The following is a 9093-nucleotide window of genomic DNA, read 5'->3' as shown; positions in this document are numbered from 1 at the left end:
AGCCTCCCTTTATTAAATTAACTACACTTGTCTGTTTTGTTTGTTAAGCAGGAAAGTGCCCTGTTTAAATTTATTCCATACAGATTTGGCAACCTTTTCCAAGTTGTTTTCTCCATTTCTCTTCTGAAGGTGCTGACTCATGGCAGGGAATGGCTCGACAGACTTTGGCAGCTCTCCAGTATTCTGGCCATGTGGGATGTGAAAATAGACTAGGTGCGCGTAAGAAGTAAGAAAAAGACTTGTACCTTTCATGACCTCTATGACTTTGCAGCCAATGAAGTATTTTTGTGATCCATAGAATCCCTACAGTGCAGAAGGAGGCTATTCGACGCATCGAGTCTGCAGCGACTTTCTAAAAGAGCGCCTTACTCAGGTCCACTCCCCGCCCTGTCCCTGTAACTGCACCTCACCCTTTGGATATTAAGGGGCAATTATAGGCATGTCCAATCAACCTAATGTACACATCTTTGGACTGTGGGAGGAAACTGGAGCACCCGGAGGAAACCCCTGGAGACATGGGGAGAAAGTGCAAACTCCACGCAGACAGTCACCTGAGGCCGAAATTGAACCTGTGTCCCTGGCACTGTGAGGCAGCAGTGCTAACCACCGTGCCGCCCCAAATAAATGCAAATGTAAATAAATGCATGTAAGTAAATTGACCACATAAAAGAGAGGTAAGTGCAGTAAAATAACAAGTTTGAGTCATTGGGATGCACTTAGTGCTTGAAACACTTTTACCATGAAAATTTTCGTTTGGTCCAACATGCTCCAGTAAGGGGATAGATTGGAGAGGTTGGAACTGTTCTTCTTAGAGAGAAGAAGGCTAAAGATTTGATAGAGATATTCAAAATCGTAAGGGGATTATCCAGAGTAGATAGGGAGAAACATTTCCACCCGTATAAGGACTGTGAATATGAGGGCCCAGATTTTAAGTGATTTGCAAAAGAAGCAAATGTGATCGGAGAAAAGACATTTTCACACAAGTGGTTTGGGTCTGGAATGCTCAGTCTGGAAGCACAGTTGAGGCAGGTTCAACTGAGGATTTCAAAAGGGCATCAGATGACTATTTGAACAGTCACAATGTGAAAAAAAATGAAATGAAAATCGCTTATTGTCACAAGTAGGCTTCAAATGAAGTTACTGTGAAAAGCCCCAAGTCGCCACATTCTGGCACCTGTTTGGGGAGGCTGGTACAGGAATTGAACAGTGCTGCTGGCCTGCCTTGGTCTGCTTTCAAAGCCAGTGATTTAGCCTTGTGCTAAACCAGCCCCTGTGCAGGGATACAGGGGAAAGGTGGGAGAATGGTCCTGAATCATGATGCTCACCTGGAGAGTCGGTGCAGACACTGAGATGGTGGCATGACCAATCCGAATCCTGTCCCCAGGTTGTGTGATATGCACAGTTATGGGGAGATATCTTCATAGAAAGTACAGTGAAGGCAACCCACCTGATACACTTGAAGCTAACTGCCCTGAGATCTCGCTGTCACTTGACTCCTAGATGATATTAACAATCACATTTCAAGCTTGTAAAGAACCTGAAATTTTGTTTAATTTTGCCATGATGTCTAGTTCACCAGAAGAACCACTTTGAACTGATTATGTTCACTTCAGCCTCTAGTGCAGGTGTGAAATTTGGTCACTAGAACACTTACACATAACACATTGGTTGCTAGCTACTTACAGATAATGCATATATCCAACTATGAGGAATGATTTGCAGTGCTATAGATACTTACATTAGGAAAAGATGGTTCCAATATTGGCTTATTTAACATCCTTAAACTGAATCCAAGTACAGTGTGCAATATTAAGGTACGTATGGGGACATGAACTTAATCAAGAAATTATGATTTATAAAGTTAAGATTAATTTGATGGGTTGTAAATAAGAAATGATCCACTCAGGGAGGCAATGGGGGAATATTATACATTTTAAGAGGCTCATGGATGGACATTTTGACAGATTTCAGAAGTAACCCGCAGTAACAAACCAGTGATCATTATTATATCTTCATATATCCCTATCCTAACAGGGTTTGCCAGATGATTTTCACATTCTTAACCCAGAGGTGTCTGCATGAAATCTTTAAACTCAGCAGAGGTCAGGGATTAAAGCTGGATAATCTGTTTCTTGGGTTCAATTACACAGCGAGCATTGGATTGGAATCGATGTAAAACCTTTTTTTTTATCAGCGAGTTGCAAATTAAATACCAGTTCACAAAAATATTTAACTGATAAGCCAGGATGTTATTTTAATTTTCCAGAATTTGTTGTATTGATCTGATTCGGTCACGAATCTTGATTTGTGCTTTGATGCTAAAGGTACACTTAACATTCAGCTACCCTTTGTTAGATTGCTTCGATAGGTAGCCTCTGTTTGGTTACATATTTTTGGAATAGCATATTGTTCGTGTCATTTGCAGTAATCTTCCACCATCTGGAGACAGGTTATAAAATCCCACAGTCTGTGAGATTTTACTTCCTTGCTGAGCTGTAAGGCTGGTATGCAATGCCCTGCTATGCAATTCATTTTGTTAATGGAAGAAATGAGTTGCTGCTTTTGGCTAGTATTCTGTTGAAGTATGGTGCGAGAGATACAGTGACAGTAGCATATGCTACGGTAGACTTACCGTACAACTGTTGCTTTTCTCAAAAGCTGATGCAGCAGAGCAGAGTAACAGTAAGTGTGTTTGTGTGCTCAGTTAGAGCTAAGGAGGATGGAATAACTGGATCTGTGATGGTGATGGAGGTAGGAGGTAAGGTCGTGTGTCAGAACATTGGCACAGTCCTATGCAGCAATAAAGGGCCTGAGTGTTCTTATTGGAAATGCCTTCACGGACGCCATGGTGGTGCAGTGGTTAGCACTGCTGCTTCACGGCGCCAAGGAACAGGATTCAATCCCAGCCCCGGGCCACTATCTGTGTGGAGTGTGCACACTCTCCCCGTGTCTGCGTGGGTCTCACCCTCACAACCCAAGATGTGCACGGTAGGTGGATTGGCCACGGTAAATTACTGCTCAATTTGAAAAGTTTTTTAAAAAACTACCTGCACTGGCCATTGCTAATGTCATTAGCTGCGTGGATTATTTTGGATAAAGGTGGGGTAGGCGATGGCATAGTGGTATTGTCACTGGACTAGTAGTCCAGAGACCCAGGGTAATACTCTGGGACCAAGGTATGATCTCACCACAGCAGATGGTGAAATTTGAATTCAATAAAAATCTGGAATTAGAAAGTCTAATGATGACCACAAAACCATTGCTGCTTCTCGTAAAAAAACCATCTGTCCTTACCTGGTCTGGCCTACATGTGACCCCAGACCCGCAGCAATATGGTGACTCTTAAATGCCTTCTGGACAATGAATGATGGGTAATAGATTCTGGCCTAGCCAGCAATATGTCCACACCTCATGAATGAATAAAGAAAAATAATGGGCTTTTGCTTGTTTGTGCCTACTTGTTGCCCATACCATTGTGCAGATCCCTGAGAAGAAAAAAATATTCTTTGTATTGGTTTAAGTTGCCTTTCTGGATGTTGGACCAATGTATGATATGGTTGTCTCTTCGGTTCTCTGCATTTAGAAATCAGCAATTAACTTTTTGGTTTGTCTTTCCAATTACTTTCCCTCTCCTCCTGAAACCATTGATTTCTTTCAGAGGGTTAAGTCCCTAGAAATTCATCCACAGGGAAGGATTACATGCATTGCGCACCTACACAGAAACAGGTAATTTGGCCCATCCAGTCCATATTTTATTTTGTTTTCGTTCATGGGATGTGGGCATTGCTGGCTGGGCTAGCATTTATTGCACATCCCTGAGGATGTGCCAACCGTATTGCAGTGGATCTGGAGTCACATGTAGGCCAGGCCAGGTAAGGACGGCAGATTACATTGCCTTAAGGACATTGTTGAACCAGATCGGTTTTTACGACAATCGGTTTCATGGTCATCACTAGACTTTTAATTCCAGATTTTTTTATTGAATTCAAATTTCACCATCTGCCATGGCAGGACTACTCCGGGTCTCTGGATTACTAGTCAGCGACAATACCACTATGGCACTGCCCCCCATATCTTTCGAGCCATCTCTCATCTTTATTCATGTAAATTTATTATTGTAACCCTTTATTTCCTCCTTCCTCATATGTGTGTCTAGTTTGACCTTAAATGCATCCCTTATATTCACTTCAACTAATCCCTTTGCAAGTGAGTTCCACATTTTCACAACTCTTTGGGTAAAGAAGCTTCTTCTAGAATTCTCCATTGGATTTCTTTGGTGACTATTATACATCGACGACCTCTAGTTATGGTACTAATGGTCTCTAGTTATCTTTTGCTACATTAACTGATGGTCTAAACAGCGAATGTTACTTGGATTTCAAGAGAGCTTCTTCAGTCGGTGATTACTTTGGGAATAGCGATCACAATTCCGTAAGTTTTAGAATACTCATGGACAAGGACAAGAGCGGTCCAAAAGGAAGAGTGCTAACTTGGGGAAAGGCAGAGTATAACAAAATTCGGCAGGAGCTAGGGAATGTGGATTGGGAGCAGCTGTTTAAGGGTAAATCCACATTTGAAATGCGGGAGTCTTTTAAGAAAAGTTTGATTAGAGTGCAGGACAGACATGTTCCTGTGAAAATGAGAGATAGAAATGGCAAGATTAGGGAACCATGGATGACGGGTGAAATTGTGAGACTAGCTAAGATGAAAAAGGAAGCATATGTAAGATCGAGGTGACTCAAAACTGATGAAGCTTTGGAGGAATATCGGGAAAGTAGGACGAATCTCAAACGCGCAATAAAAAGGGCTAAAAGGGGTCATGAAATATCTTTGGCTAACAGGGTTAAGGAAAATCCCAAAGCCTTTTATTCGTATGTAAGGAGCAAGAGGGTAACTAGGGAAAGGATTGGCCCATTCAAAGACAAGAGAGGGAATTTATGCGTGGACTCAGAGGAAATGGGTGAGATTCCTAATCAGTACTTTGCATCGGTATTCACAAAGGAGAGGGACAAGACGGATGTTGAGGCTAGGGATGCATGTTTAAATACTCAAGGTCAAGTTGTCATATGGAAAAGGGAAGTTTTGGGTATTCTAAAAGACATTAAGGTGGACAAGTCCCCAGGACCGGATGGGATCTATCCCAGGTTACTGAGGGAAGCGAGGGTCGAAATAGCTGGGGCCTTAACAGATATCTTTGCAGCATCCTTGAGCACGGGTGAGGTCCCGGAGGACTGGAGAATTGCTAATGTTGTCCCTTTGTTTAAGAAGGGTAGCAGGGAAAATCCAGGGAATTACAGACCTGTGAGCTTGACGTCAGTGGTGGGCAAACTGTTGGAGAAGATACTGAGGGATAGGATCTATTCACATCTGGAAGAAAATAGACTTATCAGTGATAGGCAGCATGGTTTTGTGCAAGGAAGGTCATGTCTTACAAACCTAATAGAATTCTTTGAGGAAGTGACAAAGTTAATTGATGAGGGAAGGGCTGTAGATGTCATATACATGGACTTTAGTAAGGCGTTTGATAAGGTTTCCCATGGCAGGTTGATGGCAAAAGTGAAGTCGTATGGGGTTCAGGGTGTACTAGCTAGATGGATAAAGAACTGGCTGGGCAACAGGAGACAGAGAGTAGTGGTGGAAGGGAGTGTCTCAAAATGGAGAAGGGTGACTAGTGGTGTTCCACAGGGATCTGTGCTCGGACCACTGTTGTTTGTGATCTACATAAATGACCTGGAGGAAGGTATAGGTGGTCTGATTAGCAAGTTTGCAGATGATACTAAGATTGGTGGAGTTGCAGATAGCGAGGAGGACTGTCAGAGAATACAACAAAATATAGATAGATTGGAGAGTTGGGCAGAGAAATGGCAGATGGCGTTCAATCCAGGCAAATGTGAGGTGATGCATTTTGGAAGATCAAATTCAAGAGCGGAATATATGGTCAATGGAAGGGTCCTGGGGAAAATTGATGTACAGAGAGATCTGGGAGTTCAGGTCCATTGTACCCTGAAGGTGGCAACGCAGGTTGATAGAGTGGTCAAGAAGGCATACAGCATGCTTGCCTTCATCGGACGGGGTATTGAGTACAAGAGTAGGCAGGTCATGTTACAGTTGTATAGGACTTTGGTTAGGCCACATTTGGAATACTGCGTGCAGTCCTGGCCGCCACATTACCAGAAGGATGTGGATGCTTTGGAGAGGGTGCAGAGGAGGTTCACCAGGATGTTGCCTGGTATGGAGGGTGCTAGCTATGAAGAAAGGTTGAGTAGATTAGGATTGTTTTCGTTGGAAAGACGGAGGTTGAGGGGGGACCTGGTTGAGGTATACAAAATTATGAGAGGTATGGACAGGGTGGATAGCAACAAGCTTTTTCCAAGAGTGGGGGTGTCAGTTACAAGGGGTCACGATTTCAAGATGAGAGGGGGAAAGTTTAAGGGAGATGTGCGTGGAAAAATTTTTACGCAGAGGGTGGTGGGTGCCTGGAACGCTTTACCAGCGGAGGTGGTAGAGGCGGGCACGATAGCATCATTTAAGAGGCATCTAGACAGGTATATGAACGGGCGGCAACAGAGGGAAGTAGACCTTGGAAAATAGGAGACAGGTTTAGATAAAGGATCTGGATCGGTGCAGGCTGGGAGGGCCGAAGGGCCTGTTCCTGTGCTGTCATTTTCTTTGTTCTTTGTTCTTTGTTATATCCTTTGTGAAAAAGCTTTCCAATGGACCCGTACTTTCCAGGTAGTACAGTAATATTTTCCCTTTAAGTATTTGTCCAATTCTATTTTGAAACCTGCTATTGGATCTGCTCTGGCCATCCTTTCAAGAATATCTGCTTACTTTCTGCCTGTGTCATTGAATATCATCAGAAACAGGAATTGCCCCCTACTTTCCTTTTCTACAAAGGGTGCAGAGGGCAAATGCTGCAGTCCTAACAGAGCAGACTGGGATCGAAACTGTGGCCGTGGTCAGTACTCACTGGCTAAACTTGGCGAGCCAACAAAGAATCAGGAGGCCAGATAACTTGTCAAGTTTGAGAGGAATTGGTGCAAACCATCACCCCTGGTTTTAATTTGTGACATGCCAATACCAGCATCATTAAGGTGAAGAACAGACATTGGTCCATTCTTCATAAAACCATGCCAACCCCACAAAATGCCAACTTGAACTACACTGTGACATTATCATAAATGTAAGAACTGCAAGGTTAATGAAATGTCTAAATTAACCACTAGAGGGAGCTAAATGTACAAGTATATAAGGCATTGATGCTAAGCCTTGTGGGGTAGAGAAGTGAAGGAGATAGTTAGAGTACAGGCAGACGGAAAGATAGTGTGAGTGAGAGCAGATCATAATTAATGTAATAGAGATTAGTAGTAGATGAGTGCAGATTATGTTAATTATTAACTGTGTACTATATAGGAGTAAGTGTTGAATCCAATTAAGTAGTGCTAATAAATGTATAGCTTTGTTCAATTTAAAAGATATTTGTGGTCTTTGTGAACATTACATCAACCACATACACATTGCAAGTTGAAAGGCTTGATAAGATGTAAGATGCTGCACAAACAATTTAAATCTGAATGGATCCTCCCCTATCTGATGATATTTTCAATACGGCTTTGACGTTTTCAAAATCTGAATGCAGTTTCTTTTAATAACTGACATAATTGAGTGGGCTTTCCATTTTGATCCTCGTTTGTGAGGGCACAGTGTCCATCTGCCCCAGCGATGCCCCGGAACTGAGAGATGTTTATGGTTCTGCAGCCTGATGAATATTGAAGGTGGGCTCCAAGAGCTCAGCTGGGGAGTCAGACCAGCCCGAGGGCGGAAACTTTCTTTGGTCTTCGGCACTCTGCCTTCAGTAGAGCACAATTCCCTGACCTTGAAAACAAAGAGAGTGCTCAGCCCACAGAGGCAGACATGTCACTTTTGATTCCCACCATCCACATTCAGCTCTTGATCCCAGCTTTACTGTTTCTTAACAAACAAGCAGCGCTTTTTCCAGACAGTCTGCAATAAACCGCAAAGGGTGTAGATGTCGAGGCTTTTGTATCCTTTTGGCCGGTGTCATTTACTTGCAAATGTTCTTTTGCTGATAAGCGCTCCCATTATATTCTGCGACTAAATGTGTCTTTTCAGCAAAGCCTGAAGGATTACATTTCCTCAGAACACTTTGTGCAACATAAGAAGACAGAAAAAAACTCTTTCTGGATTAGCATGTGATCCAAGGCGATCTGGTTGCGGTGAAATTACTGAAAGCGGCAATTAGCGACATGATTGGAAGGGTTTTGGCTCATTTAGAAAGGATTCAACCCTGTTCAAGTTGGTTGTGGCTGTTGCCTCCAAGACGGTACATCTGATGCCACCTTTAATGTATAGGAGCTTCTATTAGTCAGGCTGAGCTTCAATTTCCCTTGTATACTCTTAGTAATGCACAGGGCAATGGCTCAATGTCCACTGATGTCTTACTTATACCATTTTAAAGTCATTGATCCATTTAAACTGGAGCTAAAATGTTACTAAAATAACATTGACAGGAACATCTTAGCCAATGTGCTAAAAATAGAACACCGTCCTCAGTTGAGTTTTGAAGAAACAAATTCCATGGTTAAGGGTCATTGTACTGGCAAGAATATGGGACCATTAAAGATATACAGATTAGATGGTGCCAAATCTCTTATTTGGAAGTCTGTATAAACTGAAGGGAGTGAAGAGTTTTGCAGTTTTGAGGCCTTGGAATCAATTGGACGTATTGCCATCTTTCCTGTCAGGACATTAAGTTTTGCCCGAGAGGAAGGTAGAAAGAGAAGAAAAGCATGTGGGGGTCACTGCCTCGCCATAAATCAGCAGGAGAAAAATCAGGCGAGCTGTTATGGCTGAGCGATTCTTCTTGTCCAATTTTCTTTTTTGCGCTCCTCCAAGGCAATGGTGGGCATGACAAAAATCAATATGTTAAATGAGAGTGCTGCACTTGTCTCCAACATTGTGAAGATTAATGGAGGAGGGCAGAGTGTAGAAGAGTGCATTTAATAGGGAAGGGAAGTTTAGAAGAACCATGACAATTGTAGTATCAACAAAATCGAGGAGACAAGAATGATT

The 9093-nt window shown here is 42.6% G+C and overlaps 1 long non-coding RNA gene across 1 annotated transcript in view; it reads left to right on the top strand.

Moving 5' to 3' along the window:
• The first annotated feature begins 2522 nt into the window (after positions 1–2522).
• LOC119950930 overlaps positions 2523–9093 on the top strand; it is a 31500-nt gene continuing 24929 nt past the window's right edge. The window contains exon 1 of the long non-coding RNA XR_005457465.1: positions 2523–2682. This is a non-coding gene — a long non-coding RNA (uncharacterized LOC119950930). The remainder of the gene's footprint in view (positions 2683–9093) is intronic.

This window comes from Scyliorhinus canicula, chromosome 16, assembly GCF_902713615.1.
Source record: "Scyliorhinus canicula chromosome 16, sScyCan1.1, whole genome shotgun sequence".
NCBI classification, from domain to species: domain Eukaryota; kingdom Metazoa; phylum Chordata; class Chondrichthyes; order Carcharhiniformes; family Scyliorhinidae; genus Scyliorhinus; species Scyliorhinus canicula.
Note: the sequence above shows the minus strand (reverse complement) of the source record. Positions and strands in the feature narration are given on the sequence as shown.